At 40.7% G+C, this 22707-nt stretch overlaps 1 pseudogene; it reads right to left on the minus strand.

Moving 5' to 3' along the window:
• Nucleotides 1-2079: 2079 nt before the first annotated feature.
• Nucleotides 2080-3554, minus strand: LOC103882799 (annotated as a pseudogene).
• Between the last annotated feature and the right edge of the window lie 19153 nt (nucleotides 3555-22707).

Here is a 22707-nt window from a genome sequence, read left to right on the forward strand (position 1 = left end):
ACTCACAGATGGCCAGGTGTGGTGGCTCACCCCTGTAATCCCAGCACTTTGTGAGGCAAGGTGGGAGGATCGCCTGAGGTTAGGAGTTTGAGACCAGCCTGACCAACATGGTGAAACCCCATCTCTACTGAAAATACAAAAATTAGCTGGGTGTGGTAGCACGCGCCTGTAATCCCAGCTACTTAGGTGGTTGAGGCAGGAGAATCGCTTGAACCCCGGGAAGCAGAGGTTACAGTGAGCCAAGATCGTGCCATTACACTCCAACCTGGGCGACAAGTGAAACTCCTCAAAAAAAAAAAAAAACCTTCCAGTTGATTTCTCAGGTATTGGCAGAATCTGTTTTCTCCGTAGCATAAGAATTCTTGATATACCACCTTTAGAGGTACTGAACAAAACTGTATGTGCTGAAGTCTGGATTTATTTATAAGCTCATTAGAGACTAAATCATGGCAACACATTATAGTTCATTATTTTTGTCTAAATTCTTGTTGAGCCGCATCTGTCTGTATATGTAATACTGAGTTGCTAACAGCTTCTTTATACTAAGCCACAACTCATTTTACCTGGTGGTTTCATTTGAAATGTATGAGCTGTATTATATAACATTCAAATAAGTAATAATTTAATTCAAAGACTATGGAAAGAAGAGTCATACAGGCGCACTGATAGTCATACAGGCACACCGAGAGTGAACTGGAATCTGACACCTGACACTGATAAACAGGTTGAGCAGATTCAACTAGATCTAGTGCCACTGCACTCCAGTCTGGGCAACAAAGCGAGACTCCTTCTCAAAAGAAAAAAAAAAGGCTCACAGACGATGATGATGTGAGCAAAAAATATATTATTCTAAGCATCTGAAATTTTAGTGTACAACCTGCATTGCCTTAACAGATACATTATTCGGTTTTGATTCTTCAGGATATGATTCAATCCCCTGGTGAATCAAAACTGAGAGAATAACTTATTTGTTAAGGTAGGAAATGTAGAGAAAACATTGCTTTTTTTCCTCCAAATTTCTGGTTTAGTAAGAACTTGTTTATTTTGAGAAAAACAGGTCTCAAACATCAGGCTACTCACAAAAATAACCCACAGTATCAACCTTAAAAAGCAAATCTTAAGACTATAACACTATTTTTCTAGAGGATGCATTTAACATGCCAACTCATTCACAAAAACACATTGTTATATTTGTGTTGAACTGCCCCACAAATCACACTTATGTGGGGGTGTAGCGCACATACTTCTAACTCAAAGCTGCTTTTAGGAGCTACGCAACTAAATGAGATTGCTTTTGCAGTTAGGGAAGCAACTACTGAAATTATGTATGAATGAAAAAAACTTTCTGCATAACAAGATAATTTTGGAGTCAGTTGATAAAAACCATGCATCCGGCCGGGCACAGTGGCTCATGCCTGTAGTCCAAGCGCTTTGGGAGGCTGAGGCAGGTGGATCACGAGGTCAGGAGTTCAAGACCAGCCTGGCCAACATGTTGAAACGCCGTCTCTACTAAAATTACAAAATAAAATTAGCCAGGCGTGGTGACGCGTGCCTGCAATCCTAGCTACTCCGGAGGCTGAGGCAGGAGAATTGCTTAACCTGGGAGGTAGAAGTTGCAGTGAGGCGAGATTGTACCACTGCACTCCAGCCTGGGCAACAGAGCAAGACTCCATCTCAGGGAAAAACAAAAACAAAAACAAAACCCACATCCTTTTTATTGTTAAGTCATAAAGAGGTTTCAAAATTAAAAGCAAAAATTGGCCGGGCGCGGTGGCTCAAGCCTGTAATCCCAGCACTTTGGGAGGCCGAGACGGGTGGATCACGAGGTCAGCAGATTGAGACCATCCTGGCTAACACGGTGAAACCCCGTCTCTACTAAAAAATACAAAAAACTAGCCGGGCGAGGTGGTGGGCACCTGTAATCCCAGCTACTCGGGAGGCTGAGGCAGGAGAATGGCGTAAACCCTGGAGGCGGAGCTTGCAGTGAGCTGAGATCCGGCCACTGCATTCCAGCCTGGGCGACAGAGCGAGACTCCGTCTCAAAAAAAAAAAAAAAAAAGGAAAAATTATGGGGTAAGACTTAACAAAACTACTAGGAGTGTCAAAGGAGGTGAAAATGGGACTTAGGTGCAGGGCAATATGAATTAACATGGGAAGGACAAGGACAGTGAGCATGTGCTGAAGATACTAGAGGAGATCTGGTAAAAAATTTGATCTTAGAGAAGCACGTAGGTAAACAAATACTGGGATAAGATTTCTAACCCCCACTATGTGCTTAAGAGTCATTTTTGCCATTGGCACTGACTGTCATCCTCTACTTCCTCAGCCTCTTTTTAATCATCCTTGGTCAACCCCAGTTGGCCATTCCCCATCTTCATTATCATCATCCAGTAGATCCCCCTCCTCAGCAGAGTCATCTGCGCCCCCCTCAGACTTCACATTAATCTCATTTTTCTTCACTGAGCTCCTGCTCTGTTCCTCTTCTCACTTATCATTCTTCATCTCTACTGCTTGTCTGCTCTTTTACATTTTTCCAGGTTTTCCAGGAGTGAATCCACTTTTTATCTGGGTCAGTTCCTTCTTAATGGCCTAAAGGTCATCTCCTTACAACTTTCCAGACTTGGAAGATCCCTGCTGTCCACTCTTAGAATTGAAGCCACTTTTGCCCCTTCGTGAGGTGTTTTCTGATACACGCTGATGTTTCGAGGGCACTACAGGCTGAGCAATAGGAGGAGAAGGAGGAAAATGTGCTGGGTAATTGTACATCCTTTCAAAATAATCCCACTGAAAGTCACAGTCCAAGTCAAAAGGAGCTGAATAGAGGCGATGGAGAAGGGTGTTCTGTTACTGACCCATACATCTTCGCTGCAGATCATTTCACACCTGCTTTTCCTCTGTTCACTTTTGGCTCTGCAGCCAGGTTAATATGTAAAACCTGGCCAGCAATTATTATGCCCTTCTCTCTTCTATAGCAGCCGGGGCATTTCTCTCATTTACCTATTGAACGAAGGCAAAGCCCTTATGAACAGAGCAACCCACAATTTTGCTGTTCGTCGAAAAGACTGCCTCCACATCAGACATCTTGACCACAAAAGTGTTGAGATTTCCAATGAACACATGGGAGTTCATGGAGCGAGGATCTGTTCTGTTGGTAACATTGCTGGCCATTGTGTTTGATAAGGTTTCCACAAAGCCAAAAACAGGAGGAAGGAAGGAGAAGAGATTCAATTCTGAGTCTCCTACTCCCAGGTTCTACGAGGAGAAGCCGACTGCTGCTTGAGGTCGGCAATGTAGCCACAACCGCTCAGTCTTTGTCTCTTCACAAAATCAGACCCATTTTTTCTGACCAACATCTCCTCCACTCCCAGCCCCAGGCAATCATCATTCTACTCTATGCTTCTATGAGTTTAAACCTTTTTACACTCTATAGAGAAATTATATTATGAAAGTTTTTTTCTGTGTCGTCTTATTTAGCATCATGTTCTCCAGGTTCATCAATGTTGTTGCAAATAACAAGAGTTCCTTTTTTTTTTCCCCCACAGGGCTGAGTAGCATTCCATTGTGTAAATATACCACATTTTCTTTTTTCATTCACCTGTTGATGGACACTTAGGTTGATTCCATACCTTAGATATTGTGAGTAATCCATTTCCTTCCTTTTCTCTCATTTGTTTTTATATCTTTTTTCCTTTTTTTTTTTTTACATTCAGGAGTATTTTATTTTTAAGATATAAGTTATGAATGTTAAATGCCTTCATTTGAGCTTCATTTGGGTCATTAGCTGTGTTCCCAGGGGAAACTATTTTACATCCTTGGCGTAAGAATTACAGAAAGAGGAGAGAAACACGAAGGGTGGCTTGACAGTCAACAGGGACAGGTTTATTTTGAATAAACCTAGAGGGGCAGCTGGCTGAGTTAGGTCAGAGCCACATTCTTTTACAGACTAAAAATTTTTAAGGATTCAGGGTGGGAGAGTTAATTGGAGGCTTGGACAGCTTCTGTGTCTCTTTGTTGTGCTTATCTGGGAGGGAGAGTTGTGTGTCTGTTCCCATACATCTTTCTGCAGCTGCAGGCATATCCCCCCAGTCTGCTTTTAGCTTCCCTATCTTAGTGCACCCGAAGGGGAAAGAATGTGCTTATTAAGGCCCACTGTGTTACTGGGGCCCATTGTATGAAGGTGAAGTTTGGCAGTTACTCAAGAGACTTTCCCCCCACCTCCCTCTGTGCCCAAGCTGGCTGTTTTTGTTTTTGTTTTCTTTGAGAGGGAGTCTTGCTGTGTCACCCAGGCTGGAGTTCAATGGCATGGTCTCCGCTCACTGCAACCTCCACCTCCTGGGTTCAAGCGATTCTCCTGCCTCAGCCTCCCGAGCAGGCGCGTGCACCACACCCAGCTAATTTTTTTGTGTTTTTGGTAGAGATGGGGTTTTGCTATGATGGCCAGGCTGGTCTTGAACTCCTGACCTCGTGATCCGCCCGCCTTGGCCTCCCAAAGTGTTGGGATTACAGGCGTGAGCCACTGTGCCCTCCCTGAGCTGTCTTACCTGTATTTTACCGTCTGCTCTTTCTGGCTGCTTGTAGTTAGAAGAGAAGTGATTTCTTTGAAATGCATGAGGCTAGAAAGGGAGCTAGAACTTAAAGTGGCGGTGTTTGTCTGAGTTGACGGTGCTCCTGCTGTATCACTTGAGAGCTTCAATCTTCATTATTAATAAAAAGTACTATTCCCCCAGGACTGTTTTAATTCATACATGGTAGCTATAAGTATTTTTCACTGAAAGCCTTGTCTGAAAATATTACAGTAAATGTTTAAAAATAAGAACAAAATCATTTATATTTCAAAGTTCCTATATTATAGTTTAGTGGGTATATTTTGTCATAGTTAATGTATTTATTTTTTCCAAAAAATGCCAAAATAAAAATGTTATTATTTTTTCTGGAATAACAGACTAAGAGTTTCTACATTGTGACTTTGCTAATTTTTGCATATGGTGTTAACTGCTACCTTTGAATTTAGGTTGAATTTTAAACCCACTGTTGTTTTGTGTAATATTTGGTTCTTTTGGGGAATCACATACATTAAATATGGACTGTTTGGGGTAACTTAATTTCTCCTTTCTTTCTGTTATTAAATCTGGAACTTTAGAAATGACTAGGATTCAAATAAAGTTGATTTGATTTGGAATCCAGCAACAGAAAATCCCAGAAAAAACTGAAGGACACAGCTACTAGATAGTGCCTTTCAGTGAGATATATACATGAAACAGAGTTCAGTGAAATTTATAAAATTATTGCAAGTTTGTCGAATTTAGAAACTAATTGCCTACAATATATTAGGCACTTGTCTTAGTTTGTCTATGGCATCCTTAGCTTGAGAAAGCTGACATTACTGAAAATATTGCTACTGTAATAAACTTTGGAACAAATATTTATGTGCTAGTAAACATTTGCCTTACTTCTTAAATACCTGTCATCCTGGCTCAGTCCTTTTGGCACAACTCTTTATAATTCCAGAGACTTTCACCAATGTTCATTTTATGTTTATTTTTACATAGTAAGCTTCACAGTTGACCATCATTATATTGGGATGCTCCAGGCAATTCCTGAGCCTCAGAGCTGAACATTCTACCTCATCCGTCTTATTTCACATGCTCTGTTGTGTTTCTCTCACTCCATATTTGAGCCTTAATGAGGCCTCAGTTGGGACGAACCAGAGGAATGGGTTGCCATATATGTTGGGTTGAGAATCAGGATCCTTTTGAGAATAGACTTTACATTTATTATTCATAGTACAAAGTAGTATTTTTAAGATGCAGACTTTTTTTTTTTGAGGCAGAGTCTTGCTCTGTTGCCCAGGCTGGAGTCCATTGGCATGATCTCGGTTCACTGCAGCCTCTGCTTCCTGGGTTCCAGCGATTCTCCTGCCTCAGTCTCCTGAGTAGACTAGCTGAGATTACAGGCATGCGCCACCACGCCCGGCTAATTTTTGTTTGTTTGTTTTTTTTTAGTAGAGACGGGTTTTCACCATGTTAGCTAGGCTGTTCTCGAACTCCTGACCTCAGGTGATCCGCCCACCTCGGCCTCCCAAAGTGCTGGGATTACAGGTGTGAGCCACTGAGCCCAGCCAACATGTTCTAGTCTAATTAAATATAGATGATTTTATCAGTATGCCCATATGGTAAAAATAACTGTATCAAGTCCATCAAATGTTCTGCTTTAGACTCTCCCAACACAAAGATCAATATATATGAATTGGATGCTAGTTTTGTTTTGTTTTTTAGTGTAGGTTATTGTTTTTATTTTTAAGATTTTTTTTTTCTATTTTATGCTGATGTTAAGCTACACAAAACTTACCAAAAGGTTTATTTTATCATATTTATTTTTTTACGAAAAGTTCCAACACTTAAATATTGAAAGTGATATTCTGGATTCCCATTTTCTAGGTGATGTAGTTTGCATTTATTAGTACTACCTTTCAGTTTTTCCTTATGTGGTGCAAGATTGTAAAAATGCCTTCCAGCTGATTTCTTAGGTAACAGTAGAATCTGTTTTCTCAGACAGCATAAGAATTCTTGATACACCAACTTTAGAGGTATTGAACACAACTGGATAAATATGATGATATCTGGATTTATCTATAAACTCATTAGAGGCTGACTCATGGCAACACATGTTATAGTTCAATATTTTTGTTTAAATTGTTGAGCCACATCCATCTATATATGTAACACTAAGATTGTAACAGCTTCTTTATACTAAGCCAGAATTCATTTTACATGGTGATTTTATTTGAAATGTATGAGCTGTATTATATAACTTTCAAATGAGTAATACAAATTTAATTCAAAGAATATGGAAAGAAGAGTCATACAGGCACACTGACAGTGAATTGGAATCTGGCAGGTGACAATGATTAACAGGTTGTGTGGATTCAACTAGACCTAAATCCCTGAAACAATATTAAAAGACAGAATTTTAAAATTAAAAACATTGACAATTTAACAGGCCTATAATATTTTTAAAAATGTTTACCCATCATCAATCAATATTAAGTTAAACTAGAAAATTTGGAACATACTATACAAAAAAGTGAAATAAGTCAACTATCCCCAGGCTTACTCTGATCAAAATAAGACTTTAGCATATTTGAAAACACCAAATTATTTTGAAAAATATTCATTTTGAACAGATCTTTTATATATATTACTTCTAAATAAAACCTAATACTAATAGGTTTGATTTATGAAATATTTGTTTATGTCTATCACTGTAGTTAAAAATTGAGATATTATATAAACATACTGTTTAAATAATTTTGATTACAATATTTGGTGTTTTAATTGAGTACCAGTATTCATACAGTATGGCAAATTCAGGCTTATTGTATAAAATGGCAAAATAGTATTTTACTTTTTGTAAAATGCAAAATGGTATTTTACATTTTTTGACTATTTTGGCATTTTATAAAATAAGCCAACATTTTTGGAGACATTTTTAAAGAAGCCAATCTTTTCTAAAATAAAATTAATACATCAAAAACTAGACATAAATGTCATACATCGTTTGCTGAATCCTACAGTAATCTGTAAAGTTTGTATACATCAATATTAGATTACCTAAAACATAATAAAGTTTGTATTTTACATTATATTTAATATACAAAAGTCCAAAATATATCCAGACAGACAAAAATTGTGGCTGCCACTTTAAAAAACTAAGTTCTTCCGAGCACGAGCATGGTGGCTCATCCCTGTAAGCCCAGCACTTTGGAAGGCCGAGGCAGGCAGATCACTTGAGGTCAGTAGTTTGAGACCAGCCCAGCCAACATGATGAAACCCTGTGTCTACTAAAAATACAAAAATTAGCTGGGAGTGGCGGCAGGCACCAGTAATCCCAGCTACTGGGAAGGCTGAGGCAGGAGAATTGCTTGAACCCCAGAGGCGGAGGTTCCCGTGAGCGGAGATCGCGTCACTGCAGTCCAGCCAGGGCAATAGGGCAACAACTCTATCCCAAAATAAATTAAATTAAAAAACCAAAGGTTTTAGCACAATAAAGAACGTTAAAATGTAAACTATGACAGTTTGGATTAAAAATATGATAAATGACTTTATTTGCACTTGTGTTAAGAATCACCTTTTTTTTTTTTTTGGAACACACTGGAAATGCTGCGGTGGTAACTTGCTGGGTGATGACTGGGATGGTATTTACTATCCTAGGGATGGTGGGGTCCAGTGGACTAGAATTGTTAGCACCTGACCATGTTCACTGCTGTTCTTTCTCTCCCTAAGTTCGTTTCTCAGACTCCATCATCAACTCCGTTTCTATCGTGGCGTGAACGGTTTTTCCCTGCTTTAGCATCTAACTTTGATTTCTGCTAATTTTCGTTGATAGTTTGTTTTTCTTGTCCATCTCTGGTGCTGGCTTTGCTGTTCCACTTTGAGGAGTTCCGGCAGCTTCATCCTCAGCTACTCCAACAGTCCGCCCGTTTGGCTCAAACTCTTGCAGCTCTCTCGGTTCTTCTGTTCCTGGCGTCTGAGATTTGTCAGCAGAGCCTGGTTTTCAGGGACCATGGCTACCACCTCCTCCCGCCTGCGGGGCGGCTCCTGCACTTCTGGTGGGCGCTGGTCCCAGCCGCGGCCCAGCCAAGCACAGCAGGAACCGCAGCAGCAGCCGGAGCGCCCGCCCCCGGGGTCGCCCAGGCCAGGGACGCCTCGTGTGTAACCCTGGGTCGAGGCCCAGATCGGTGCACAGGAAGCCGATGTCAACTAGAGCATTTCCCACAGCTGGGCGAGCCCTCCTCAACCTGCGGAGCCAGTTCCTGCTACCAACCTCATGCTGCCACCGCCCCTTTCATTAGAGGGACGCACAGGAAGACACAAGGCCACAGACACACCGTGGAAGAGTCCAGGGGAAGAAGGAGGGGCGGGGCCCGGCAGCTTCAGGCCCAGGGCATTGCGGCGCGCCTCATGCCTAAGCAGACAGCCACTGCCACCGCGAGGAGGACAGAGGGGCCCAGGCTCCCCCAGGCAGCCTCCCTCTGCGCCAGGAGAGGAGAAAACTGTTTCCTAAAAAGAAGCACAGGGTAGAACTTGCAGATTTGACCCAATTAAGTTTTCATCCTTTTTATCTCTTTTCTCTCTTTTTGCCTTTTCCTTTCAAATTATGCTCACCTGAAGTCAGATTTCATGTTCCATCTTCATGTGGCAATTTACATGTAATTGTAATGGTCACAACTTTAAAAAAATTTTTTTTTTTTTTTAATTTGGAGACGGAGTCTCACACTGTCGCCCAGCCTGGTGTACAGTGTCGCGATCTCAGCTCACTGCAACCTCCGACTCCCGAGTTCAAGCAATTCTCAGGCCTCAGCCTCCTGAGTAGCTGGGATTACAGGCATGCGCCACCACGCCCGGCTAATTTTTGTATTTTTAGTAGAGATGGGGTTTTGCCATGTTGTTCAGGCTGGTCTCAGATTCCTGGCCTCATGTGATCCGCCCACCTTGGCCTCCCAAAGTGCTAGGATTACAGAAAAATTTCAATTTATTTTACCCGAGTGCTGGGTTAACATTAAACTTTTAATAGTGCTGACTGCTACGGTTTATTACCCTTTGATTCTATTAACTAAGCTATGGTAACTAATAATAATGTCTTAATTTGCATAGCTTGACAGTTTACAAAGGGCATGTAATTATTCATTTAACCAATAAATGTGTGTTGAGCACACACAATGTGTCATCCTTTTTGCTAGGCTTAGGAAATAAAATGAAGAAAGTATTGGTCTCTACTCTCATAAAATTTTGAGTCTGGCTTCATGAAACCCTCACAAACTCCTGAGAAGTGAATACCTCTGAAGTCTCTTATTAACCTCCTATCCAAAGTAACCACCATCTGAATTTTGTGTTATTAATTTTTGCAATTTTATCTATAAACCATATACATTTTAGTGTTGCCTGTTTTTTGCGTTTATATAAATTTTACCATTTTGTATCTGTGACTTACTTTATAATTTTTTATTATTTCATGTTGCTTAGCATAGCTGTAGTTGTCCATTTTCACAGCTGCATAGTATAAATATACATCAATTTATAAATCAATCTTATTGCCAGTGGATATTTGTGAATTCCAATTACTCCATATTTTTACCAACTCTTTGAATTACTAGACATAATTTTTTGACAAAATGGTGAATTAGAAAGGTGTATCATTTATAGTTTTAATTAGCATTTTCATAGTTACCAATGAAGTTGGAATTTTTCGTAAGTTTATTGATCATTTGTATTCCAAGACTTGCCATCTCTCCTATATTTAATGTCTTTTTCTTATTTAATTCATACATAGTCTGTTTATATATATATAAAATAATTATTATTATTTTTGAGACGAAGTTTCTCTCCTGTTGCCCAGGCTGGAGTGCAATGGTGCGATCTTGGCTCACTGCAGCGTCCGCCTCCTGGGTTCAAGTGATTCTCCTGCCTCAGCCTCCCAAGTAGCTGGGATTACAGGAGCACACCACCACACCTGGCTAATTTTTTTGTATTTTTAATAGAGATGAGGTTTCACCACGTTGGTCAGGCTGGTCTTGAACTCCTTACCTCAGGTGATCCACTCGTGTTGGCCTCCCAAAGTGCTGGGATTACAGGTGTGAGCCACCATGCCCAGTCTGTAATATATATTTTTAAAATACCAATCTTTTATAATATGTTTTTAAAAATATTTTCTCCCAATTATGCTTTGCCTTTGCATCATCTGTAGTAAAACGTTTATGTTATTAATAATCAAAAGTTTAAAATTGATATAGTCTAACATATTTTATGCATTATTTTTATCTTGTGCCATGTTTAGAAAATTTTTACCCCAGTTATAATACAATATTTTCCTGTATTTTCTCCTAAAATTTTAATTTCTTAATCTATGTGAACAATTTTTTTGTGTGAGTTGCTCTTCAGGTATCCAATCTACCTAGGTAGAACCAATTATTTAGGTACTAGTTTATTGACTAATTCTTCTTTGCAAGTATAATTGTATAACATTTCTCATTTTAATCTGTTGACTGGGACCACAGATGCAATAGTTAACAAAAATGTTTACAGCAGCATCATTATCATGTTTATGACATTAAAAAACAAGCTTTTAATAGTTTATGTACATTTGCTTTAGTTTATTTTAGATACCCTGTATATTTACAAAATAAAATAACATCTTTTATTTCTAGTTTGCTAGAAGGCTTTTACCGGGCTATTTTCTGTTCCTATTTTATATACATGTATAGATTTTACAGTGTTCAACTTATCCTGTACTCCTGAGATAGTCTTAGTCATGGTTTTACTTATTTTATATATAATGTGAAAGGAAATTAAATTTTGGGACCCCAAACTCATTTAGTTGAAGGGAAAAGTCAAGCTGGGAACTGGGTCTCACAAATCAGTCTCCCCCTTGTGGTTCCTAAATAAGATGGTTACAAGATGAAAAGCTACACACCTCCCCCATATTTTGCACACAAGAAAATTCCTGGTGAGATCTTCAAGCTTCACCATGGCAGTGCAACTTGATAACTTATCTTTACAGGTGCAGTCACCCTGGCCCGCCAGACACAAATGCGTATCTGATTTTTTTCCTACCCCATTTTGTCTGTTATGTAAAATGCAGATTCCCCACATTTTTCCTCTGTCCCCTTTTATGTAAAAAACTGTGCTTCTCAATATCCCACCCTTTCCTCTTTAAATTTGGAGCCCTCAAAATCATTTTCAGAAAAAGGCATAGACCTGTCTCCTGGGTGTGTCCTTAACTTTGGCAAATAAATCTCCTAAAATGATTGAGATGTGTCTCGTTGTTTACTTCAACTGACATCTGGCAACCACAGAGGGATCCTGACTGAAAGTGACCTGGCCTGTGGCAGTTCACCTTTCAGTGCTTGGTACCAGCTTGGGCACCTTATACCCCGAACCGACAGGACAATTTGCAGAAGTCTGGGACTTCTTTTCTCCAGGGATCCCTGATTTTCCAACGTTTTTCAGCTGGGAGTCTGAGGTTTATTTGCTGTTAAAAAAACCTTTTTTGGTAGGAGTTTTTCCATCAAGGAAGGTGAGCTCATTTGCTTCTGCGTCAGGCAGAGAGTCATCTCCAGCATGGGCCCCATCAATAGGTAAGAAACTGGTTTGGGATTTGGCCTTGCAAATTCCCTTCCCTTCCCTCCCTTCCCCTCCCCCCTCTCCCCTTCCCTTCTGCCCTGCACCCTCCCCCCCCCCCTCCCCTACCTTTCCCTTCCCCTCCCCCTCCCCTCCCCTCCCTTCCCCTTCCCCTTCCCCTCCCCTCCCTTTCCCTTCCCCTCTCTTCCCCTCCCTTTTCCTTTCCTTTCGTTCTTTTCTTTCTCCCTCTTCTTTCTGTTTCGTTGTTGAACTTTTTTTTTTTGAGATGGTGTCTCACTCTCTTGCCCAGGCTTGAGTGCAGTGGGGCAATCTGGGCTCACTGCAATCTCTGCTTCCCCAGGTTGAAGCGATTCTCTTGCCTCAACCTCTCCAGCAGCTGGAATTACAGGCGCATGCCACCACGCCTGGCTTTTTTTTTTTTTTTTTTTTTTTGAGACAGAGTCTTGCTCTGTTACCCAGGCTGGAGTGCAATGGTGCAATTTCGGCTCACTGCAACCTCCACTTCCTAGGTTCAAGCAATTCTCCTGCTTCAGCCTCTTGAGTAGCTGGGACTACAGGCGCACATCACCATGCCCGGGTAATTTTTGTATTTTTATTTTTAGTAGAGACGGGTTTTGCCACGTTGGCCAAACTGGTCTCGAACTCCTGACCCCATGATCTGCCTGCCTCAGCCTCTCAAAGTGCTGGGATTACAGGCGTGAGCCACTGTGCCTGGCTTAATTTTTGTATTTTTAGTAGAGACAGGGTTTCACCATATTGACCAGGATGGCCTCGATCCCTTAACCTCGTGATCTGCCCACCTCAGCCTCCCAAACTGCTGGGATTACAGGCGTGAGCCACCACACCCAGCTGCAAATTCTTTTAAATGACTAAAATAGTATTAATCACCAGCTGGTGTTAATTTCCTGCCTACACTTAGAGCACTCAGAAACTGTATATTTTGTGTGATCATTGTTAGTTATCCTTAACTTTTTGTGTGTGTGTGTGTGTGTGTATGTTGTATATGTGTGTGTTTTGGTCCTTTCTCTTATCAGATCTGACCAACTTTGCACCCTCTAGCTCAAGAGTTTGTAATCTTCCACTCTGAAGAAATAGAGCACCTTGCTCCCCTCAGCCTTTTGGGGCATTCTCAGATGACTGGGAATCATGTGAGGGTGTCCAGGAGAGATGCTCCCCAAAACGTGCAGATGTTCTAAATAGGTTTCCCCTTTCAGAAGAACATATTCAGGATCCAACCTCATGTAGCAGGGGCATATAATGAGCCAAACCCTACTGCACCTTGAGCCCCTGACACACTGGTGCCAACTAGCTTCGACACAGGTGGGCTGAACCAGTTCAGAGGGTAACGGCCCTGAAAAGCTAGGTCAGAAAGCAGCACATTTTGGGTTTGACACACATCTCTACTTGATCAAATCCGAAGAGGAGCTCTAAATTATGGGGAACGAGGCCTCTAAGACCCCGGGTGCTGCAGAAAATAAGGTTCTGCCTTTAGAAACTCTGCTGGGTATATGCAAAATGCTTATGGTAAATCGCATTTAACCAAGTGGACCACTACAAAGCAGATTCTAAATCCCAACGGCCTAAATGGAGATCTTTTGAGATACCTAAATTAGTGTACCTGTGAACCAGGATGAAAAATTCAGGCACAAATCTAAGCGGCCAGAATGGGAGAGTTATTTTTAGTGGTATTTGGAGAGTGGCAAAAGGGGCAGACTGCCTCACCTCCCTACAGGAGGCGAACAAGCAACTTAGAAATATTAATCAAGAACTCTCTCATCTTATCTCTCTCTTTAAAAAAATACTCAAAATCCCTTACTTCCCCCTTGGCACCACCCCCTCCTCCACCTACAGCCCCACTCTACCCTGTCCTCTCTGAACTTCCCAGACCAGACCTGTCCCTTCTTCTCCTGCATGTTTCACACTTGCTCAACAGAAGGCAATCCGGAATCTGACTTAAAAGGCCTCCCTGAAATCCCCAATGGCAGTGTCTCATCTGGAAGATGTAAAAAAGAAGGACCTTCTCTCGTGATTGCCTCATTTCAGGAACAATCAGTAACAGGTAGGGGAACCCTTGGTCAAAGACTGAATTATGAAGCATAATTTTAAAAATTCCCACCAGGGTGCGGTGGTTCATGTCTGTAATCCCTGCACTTTGGGAGGCTGAGATGGGTGGATCACCTGAGCTCGGGAGTTCGAGACCACCCTGGGCAACATGGTGAAATCTTATCTCTACTAAAATACAAAAAATTAGCTGGGCGTGGTGGCATGTGCCTGTAGTCCCAGCTGCTCAGGAGGCGGAGGCACGAGAATCACTTAAGCCCAGGAGGTGGAGGTGGCAGTGAGCTGAGATTGCTCCACTGCACTCCTGCTTGGGCTACAGAGTGAGACTCCATGTCAAAAAAAAAAAAAAAAAATTTCCTGACCCCCATAAAAGTTCCAATCAGGTGTGCCCAAGAATTTGAGCTCATTAGCAGAACCTATGACCCAGGTCATGCAGACCTTTATCTGCTGGTTCACATGTTGGTCTCAGAAGCTAAAGGTAAAGAATGGCTGGAAAAAAGCACAATGGTCAGACCCTATAGCTGATTTGGCCCCTGAAGGTCCAATAGAGCCACAGCAACCAGCCCCCAAAATCCAGAAGACAGGCGTAAAGATGCATGGGAATGAGCGATTGCTCTGTTAAATGTTATTCCTTCAGTGTTCCAAAGGGTTGTGGTTTGGAATAAAATCCAACGATGCCACCGGAACCCAAATAAATCAGTTTTAGATTATTTCACACATTTTGATAAAACTTTAAGACAATATTGTGGGATGTGAGCTGATTGCTTTGAAAACAATAAAATGATACATTATTAAATGTAAATTTCTTAAATGGAGTAGATGATGATTTAACCAGCCTTGTAAAATGCCACATAACAAACTGGGCCACAGTAAGAACTAGTAAACTAGTTAACTTAGCTGACCAATTATCCCACACTAGATAAAAAAAGAAAAACAGAAGAGTGCCTGAGTTATGCACTTACAGCTAAAGCAATTAAGTTCTCAAAGCTGTCAGCCATAGAAAGATTTTAAGCTCCCTTGGTCTGAGAACTCTTTCTGTCCCAGTCTATTACTACTGTGAAGGATCAGGACAGCTTAAAAGGGATTCTCTTAGGCTGAAATGAAAGAAAAGGCAGTAAAATGCAACTCAGGGAGACTAGGGGTGCTCTGAGGAAGTACAGAAGTTTCATCTCTCCAAATATTCTATCCTGACCAACAAAATGAGAGATTAATATAATAATAAACCATGAGCTTAAAACTGTTACAGGAAAGGTGTCCTGATCCAGACCCTGAAACAGGGTTCTTAGATATCGTGCAAGAAAGGATTAAGGGAGAGTCTGCAATGCAAAGTGAAAGCAAGTTTATTAAGAAAGTAAAGGAATAAAAGAATGGCTACTCCATAGAGCAGCCCTGAGGGCTGCTGGTTGTCCATTTTTGTGGTTATTTCTTGAAGATATGCTAAACAAGGAGTAGATTATTCATGCCTCCCCTTTTTAGACCATACAGGGTAACTTCCTGATGTTGCCATGGCATTTGTAAATTTCATGGCACTTGTGGGAGTGTAGCAGTGAGGATGACCAGAGGTCACTCTTGTCGCCATTTTGGTTTTGTTGGGTTATGGCTAGCTTGTTTACTGAAAAGTCTTTTATCAGCAAGGTCTTAATGACTTGTATTTTGTGGTGGCTTCCTATCTCATCCTGTGACTTAGAATGCCTTAACCATCTGGGAATGCAACCCAGTAGGTTTCAGCCTCATTTTACCCAGCTCCTATTCAAGATGGAGTTGCTCTGGTTCACACACCTCTGATATTTCCCCCCTGCCTTTTATAAGAGAACCGTTAGCCCTAAGGGTTTCAGAGGGATGAAGAGCCATCTTCTGTAACTTCTTCAGCTGAATAGGGGTGATAATATTCCTGCCTAACTATGAGGGTCTCTTGCATTCAGGGTAGAGAGGAACTCAGTAAGAAAGCATCAGTATGGTAAGATCCCTTCATAACTCTTGAGTTTCAACAAAAGGTGGTATCTGGCACATTAAGAAGTGTTTAGTTTAAGAAAACATTCAGTAAGCTTGTCCTGTATTTCTACACAGAGTATAACAGCAATACATTTCACAGGAGTGAGACATAATAAGTAAAGTTATTCCAAGTAAACTAAATTAGAAGGCTTTCCATGAACTGGGCAACTGTTGAAACCAAGCTTATATAGGGTTGCTAGCTGATTGCAATGTGCCCAGAATTAGAATATTGATCCAGATTTTTTTTTTTTTTTTTGAGACAGAGTCTTGCTCTGTCGCCCAGGCTGGAGTGCAGTGGCCGGATCTCAGCTCACTACAAGCTCCACCTCCTGGGTTTACGCCATTCTCCTGCCTCAGCCTTCCGAGTAGCTGGGACTACAGGCGCCCGCCACCTCGCCTGGCTAGTTTTTTGTATTTTTTGGTAGAGACAGGGTTTCACCGTGTTAGCCAGGATAGTCTCAATCTCCTGACCTTGTGATCCGCCCGTCTCGGCCTCCCAAAGTGCTGGGATTACAGGCTTGAGCCACCGCGCCCGGCCGATCCAGATTTTTATATTACCTATCCCTCTTGCTTCTTCTGAACAGCAGTCAGAGATCACTGGTTGGTTCACAGGAATAAGAAGGGTTAGCCTAAATTGCAGAAATAAACTTAAAAACAACTAATGAGACTAGAATCTAATAACAAGTATACCATAGTTTTTGAAACATAATATCCCTCTCTCCAGTTTCCCATTTTTACTAAAGACAAATCATGGTAAGACTAATTTGCTTTATTATACTTGGCCTGATTATTTGTATGAAGTGCAGTAAGAATAATTATTTTTCACATAGGCTCTTTTTAAATTGGCTTTGATGGAATTCTGTTCCATAGAAGGAATCTTAGATTGAGTAAATTCCTCTCCTCTTGGGGTCCCAAGATAACTTGGGGCTTCTGGACCTGTAAGAAAGAGACATTATTTACTTACCACAGGTAAGAAACTATGTACAGGGACTGTTGTAGGCAAGGTATCAGCCCAGTTCCCCAAAGGGCTTTTACTGGCTCTACAAGTCAAGTTTGATTCCTTAAGGGAAAGCACATCATTCCAGTCAAAGCCTTGGCAAAATAGCCAGTTTCTCCAATTGTGTCCTGTTGTAAAAGAAAACAAATTCTTACTGCACTTATGCAAATAACTATATTGCTATAAGTTAAGAGCACTCAAAACTAGTTTCCAAATTCTGAAGAAATCAGGTAGACAGAAATAAGTATGTTCCAAATTTTGTTCACAGGAGTACCTCAACTGTTAAAAGCTATAAATAGCTCAAAAGAAAAGTTTCCTTGACTCTGGAAAACAAAACAAAAGATCAGAAGTGTTTTAATCAAAGTTAAAAATATTACTTCAGTTTTCTATTGGTTCAGTTAATTCAGTTAACTGCTGTTAACCGAACATTCCATTCATGAACATTCCACCTCTCAATGAGAGTTCTAAAAGTTGTTTCCTTTATTCTAATGTTACAATTTCCAAAGTTATTAGAAACGTGCATTTAAGAACATCTGCTAGAGTTCTACAGTCGATTATAAGCCATCTTCTAAAAAGGATTAAACAATTGTCTATGGGTAATAAAAAGTTTTAGGATAGCCACTATTAAAGCTACAACTGATAAGGAAATTTGGTTACCACTTTGGCACACAAAATTTTACATAAAAAGTATAATTATTAATAACATACACTGTCATATTAGAATAATAGAAGTTTCCCATAACTTTGGAACATATACTAATAACAAATTTATGCAAATATAGTCCAAAAAAAGCAAAACACCATTTCGAATTTGATGCTTCCTGTAAGATTTTTATACTACATAAGCCAAATTTCATCTTTACATTAATGTACTATTAATGTCAAACCCAATAAACCTTATAGACATATTTACCTAATTTTAATGTTTAACCATAAGGTAAGATTCTTATAAACCTTTTATAAACCTTTACATTGTTTGGTGTGAAAGAGCAGATCAGTACTTTAAGAAAAACCCATTGTGCTTTTATTCCAATGTTTAATTCATGGAAAAACTGAATAATACCCCTTTAACTTTAGCCAGTATGTCCACACACAGGATCTCTTACAATTAATTTTTATAAATCTTCCACAACTTGTTTAAACCTTTAGTTTTTTTTTTCTTACTGAAAACAATCTTTTAACACTTCAATCTAGGCAGAAAAAAACCCCATATTTCCATGACTTCTTATAGTCTTTCACCAAAAACACCTTGTATGTAGAATTGTTTCTTTAGTAGTTTCAGTTACATGTTATTATGTTAACTCTTAGGAACTTTTATTTTTGGTGAAAACCTTGGTAAGGGATTTTAACTGTGTACTAGGTGTGGATCCTAGCCTAGAACACACCAGGCAGAAGTGCAAATAAGGGCTGACTCTCCAGCATAGCTAGGGGGCATGGCTAACTCCACAGGTCCCCAGGCCTTATCTCAATTAAGCAGGCAAGTTGTACAGTAAGAGTGATATTGGCATTTTATTAAGCATTTAGGAAGCCTAACAACCTTTGAATTGTACATTTTTTGCATAAATTCCCTTTCACAAATCCTTTCAGGAGTTACACAGACTATTTGAGGCATTCTTGGATTTTTTGACTTGCCCTAAACATCCCCCTTTTAAACAAGCAGTCATTTTACTTTAGAACAAAAATTTACTATACAAGATCCTTTCTTTTAAAATCTCTTTCTTTATAATCTTCTTTGTATAGCTAGGGGGAATGGGTAATTTCACATGTTCCCAGGCCTTATCGAGAATATAATGGCTTTAAGGTAGGTAAATTGAACAATTTTTAAAAGTTAAAGAAGCAGTTGATAACCTTAAAGCATTTAGCAAACTTAATATCTGACTGGCATAATTTAGACTAAATGTTTTTATCTTATCAATAATTTTTATTTATCAATAATTCCCCCCCCCCCCAAAAAAAAATTTGAGATTGGGCATGGTGGCTCACACCTGTAATCCCAGCACTTTGGGAGGCCGAGGTGGGTGGATCGCCTGAGGTCAGGAGTTTGAGACCAACCTGGCCAACATGGTGAAACTCTGTCTCTACTAAAATCCCAAAAATCAGCTGGGCGTGGTGGCACATGCCTGTAATCCCAGCTACTTAGGAGGCTGAGGCAGGAGAACTGCTTGAACCTGGGAGGTGGAGGTTGCAGTGAGTGGAGATCGCACTATTCCACTCCAGCCTGGGCAACAAGAATGAAACTCTGTCTCAAAAAACAAAAACAAAAACAAAAATTTGGTAAATTTTTATTTCCCAAAGATTACTAAAGTTACATGAACTAAAAGACATTACAGTTTTTATTTTGCTTTTATAATATTGCATTTAAGCACTTATTTTTGTTTCAACCACTTAATTAGAGCCCTTATAAACATTATACACAACACATATATAGCTACACAGAAAGACAGAAGATACTACAGTAGTTGTAAGATTTTCATTTGCCAGTTTTTAAGTCTTAATTGGATTACTGACTTTAGGGTGGAGCCCTTGGAAGAACAGGGCCAGGAAAGGGGTCTCTGGTGCCTCCTGTTTTTCCCAAGGAGTCCAGGCTGTTAGAGCTTGAACATTCACTTTTAATTAAACTGATATTAATCATAGCACTCTTTAATAAAGTCCTTTCAGAATTTTTTATGCTAAATGCCTGATATTTCTGGCTTTTTAAACTTTACCAAAGATAACTGCCCACGTGCTTAGACAAAGAAAAATTTAAGACAGTCTGCAGAGAAGAAGAGAATAGACAAGGGCATGCAGATATTAAACCAAAAACAACTTACTTCCTAAGTGGGGAATCAAACCCGGACCTTCACTGTGAAAGTGCAAAAACCTTAGCTACTGAGCTACAGTACAAGGCAGTCTTCATCACCTTTCCCAGAAGGAGCCTAGAGTAGTTAATTTTGAGCTTGCAAAGGCTTTTAACTATTTAATATGATTTTTAGAGCTAACTATGACATGAACCCTAAAATTCCTGTTCCCTGGAAGGAGAAAGTACCACCACATGATTAAAGGTAATGCTCCCAAGGACAAAAAACAAGTTGGAGACTTCATCCAGTTTTTTGTTTGTTTCAGGGACCTGCAGCCGAGTTTGTTACTGACCAGCTTGCTGGCACGTCTTGAAAAGCGGCTTACAGTCCAGGTATGGTGACTCATGGACTTTGAAAGGCCGAGGCAGGTGGATCACGAGGTCAGAAGTTCAAGACCAGCCTGGCCAAGGTGGTGAAACTCCATCTCTACTAAACAAAACAAAACAAACAAACAAATAAATAAATAAATAAAAATAACCAGGCATGGTGGCGGGCGCCTGTAATCCTAGCTACTCAGGAGTCTGAAGCAGGAAAATCGCTGGAACCCAGGAGGTGGAGGTTGCAGTGAGCCGAGATTGTGCCACTGCACTCCAGCCTGGGAGACAGAGTGAGACTCCATCTCAAAAAAAAAAAAAAAAAAAAAAAGCAGCTTCCAGGTGTTCTAAGCCCGTGTTTTATCCTGAAGTACCCCTTGACACAGAAAAACAAATTTGTAGCACAAAATACACCAGCTTAAGACTAGCCTTAGAATTCTTTTTTGCATTAGTCAAAGTTTTATAGAGGAGATAAACACACATTTATTTTTTTGAGACAGAGTTTTGCTCTTGTTGCCCAGGCTGGAGTGCAATGGTGCAATCTCGGCTCACTGCAACCTCTGCCTCCGGGTTCAAGCGATTCTCCTGCCTCAGCCTCCCGAGTAGCTGGGATTACAGGCATGCGCCACCACGCCCAGCTAATTTTGTATTTTTAGTAGAGACGGGGGTTTCTCCATGTTGGTCAGGCTAGTCTCGAACTCCCAACCTCAAGTGATCTGCCCATCTTAACCTCCCAAAGTGCTGGGATTACAGGCATAAGCCACTGCACCTAGCCATACTTATTTTTAATTTTTATTTTTAACCATTCATTCAACCATTTGCACAGAGGGAGAGAAGCCAGAAATCTGGTAAGAAATTTTTACCGTTTTGCCGGCATGCCAGGCTTCTGGGTTCCTTTACCCTGAGTGGCCCCAGTGATCAGGCTTGTGGTACCATTGCCCTGGGGGCCAAGCCGCATCATAAAGTTTTTTTTTTTTTTCATTGTGGCCAGAGCAAAATACGTGTGATAAAAATAGCCATTAGCCATTCTGCTTAGTGCCCAATATCAACTAACAAGGCTTAAATTTTCCTCCAGATGGGCCTCATCATCTTTAATTCAACCTCCAACTTGGAATTTCAACACGTGGTCTCTGGACAAGAAGGTTGCCCTGAGTAACAGAAAAGATAAAAAAAGAAAAGTAGAGAAGGAAAGTATTGCCTGTGGCAGGGTGGGGAAGGCAAAGAGCTTAGGGAGGCCAGAGAAAAGACCCACTCATGTGGGTCGACAATGAAAAGTTCAGGTAGCCGCTTGTTGGTAGCAAAGGGATGTTTTCCCGAGGTCCCATCAGCTCTCAAGTTTCCCCTTTTAGGGATGAAAAAGCTCCCTATGTCCCACAATCCTGAACATGCCTAACCCTGTCACCCACAGCCATCAGCAAAGACTGCAGTTTAATCCAAAGAGAATAGTAGTTAACATCCTATAGTGCCAAACCTGTTCTTACCTGAGAGGAATTTTACTGAAAAGGACCTCTAACTCCCTAAATCTTAGAAGGGACTCTAACCCTCCTAAGTCAGGCCTCTAACCTGAGGTCAGTCAAGCATCCTTGCCTTTTATTAGGAGGGTCCTCTAACCCACTGTGTATTAGGGAGACTCTAACTCCCCTAAGTTGGGCCTCTAACCCAAACCCATTCTTTATGCGGGTAACCCAAAGTCATCCAATCAGTGCTGCCATCTATTTCCTTTGGGTTGGGAAGGTTTCTTCAGCATTGTCCCTTTCAGGTTTGCCAGAAAGATGTTACAGGACCCCAACACTTACCCAAAGGTAGCCACTGGGTCAGGGTTTCTGCACTATAGCCCCTTCTGTGTTCACCAGAAATAAGTTACAGGAAAAAAGTCCCAATCCAGACCCCAAAAGAGAACTCTTGGATCTTGCACAATAAAGAATTCAGGGACAGTCCACAGTGCAAAGTGAAAGCAAATTTATTAAGAAAGGAAAGGAATAAAAAATGGCTACTCCATAGACAGATCAGCCCCGAGGGCTGCTGGTTGTCCATTTTTATGATTTCTTGATGATATGCTAAACAAGGGGTGGATTATTCATACCTCCCCTTTTTAGACCATATAGGGTAACTTCCTGATGTTGCCACGGCATTGGTAAACTGTCATGGCACTGGTGGGAGTGTAGCAGTGAGGACGACCAGAAGTCACTCTTGTTGCTATTTTGGTTTTGGTGAATTATGGCCAGCTCCTTTACTGCAATCCGTTTTACCAGCAAGTATTTACAACCTGTATTTTGTGGTGACCTCCTATCTCATTCTGTGACTTAGAAGGCCTTAACCATCTGGGAATGCAGCCCAGTAGGTCTCAGCCTCATTTTACCTAGCTCTTA

This window comes from Papio anubis, chromosome 4, assembly GCF_008728515.1.
Source record: "Papio anubis isolate 15944 chromosome 4, Panubis1.0, whole genome shotgun sequence".
Classification (NCBI taxonomy): Eukaryota; Metazoa; Chordata; class Mammalia; order Primates; family Cercopithecidae; genus Papio; species Papio anubis.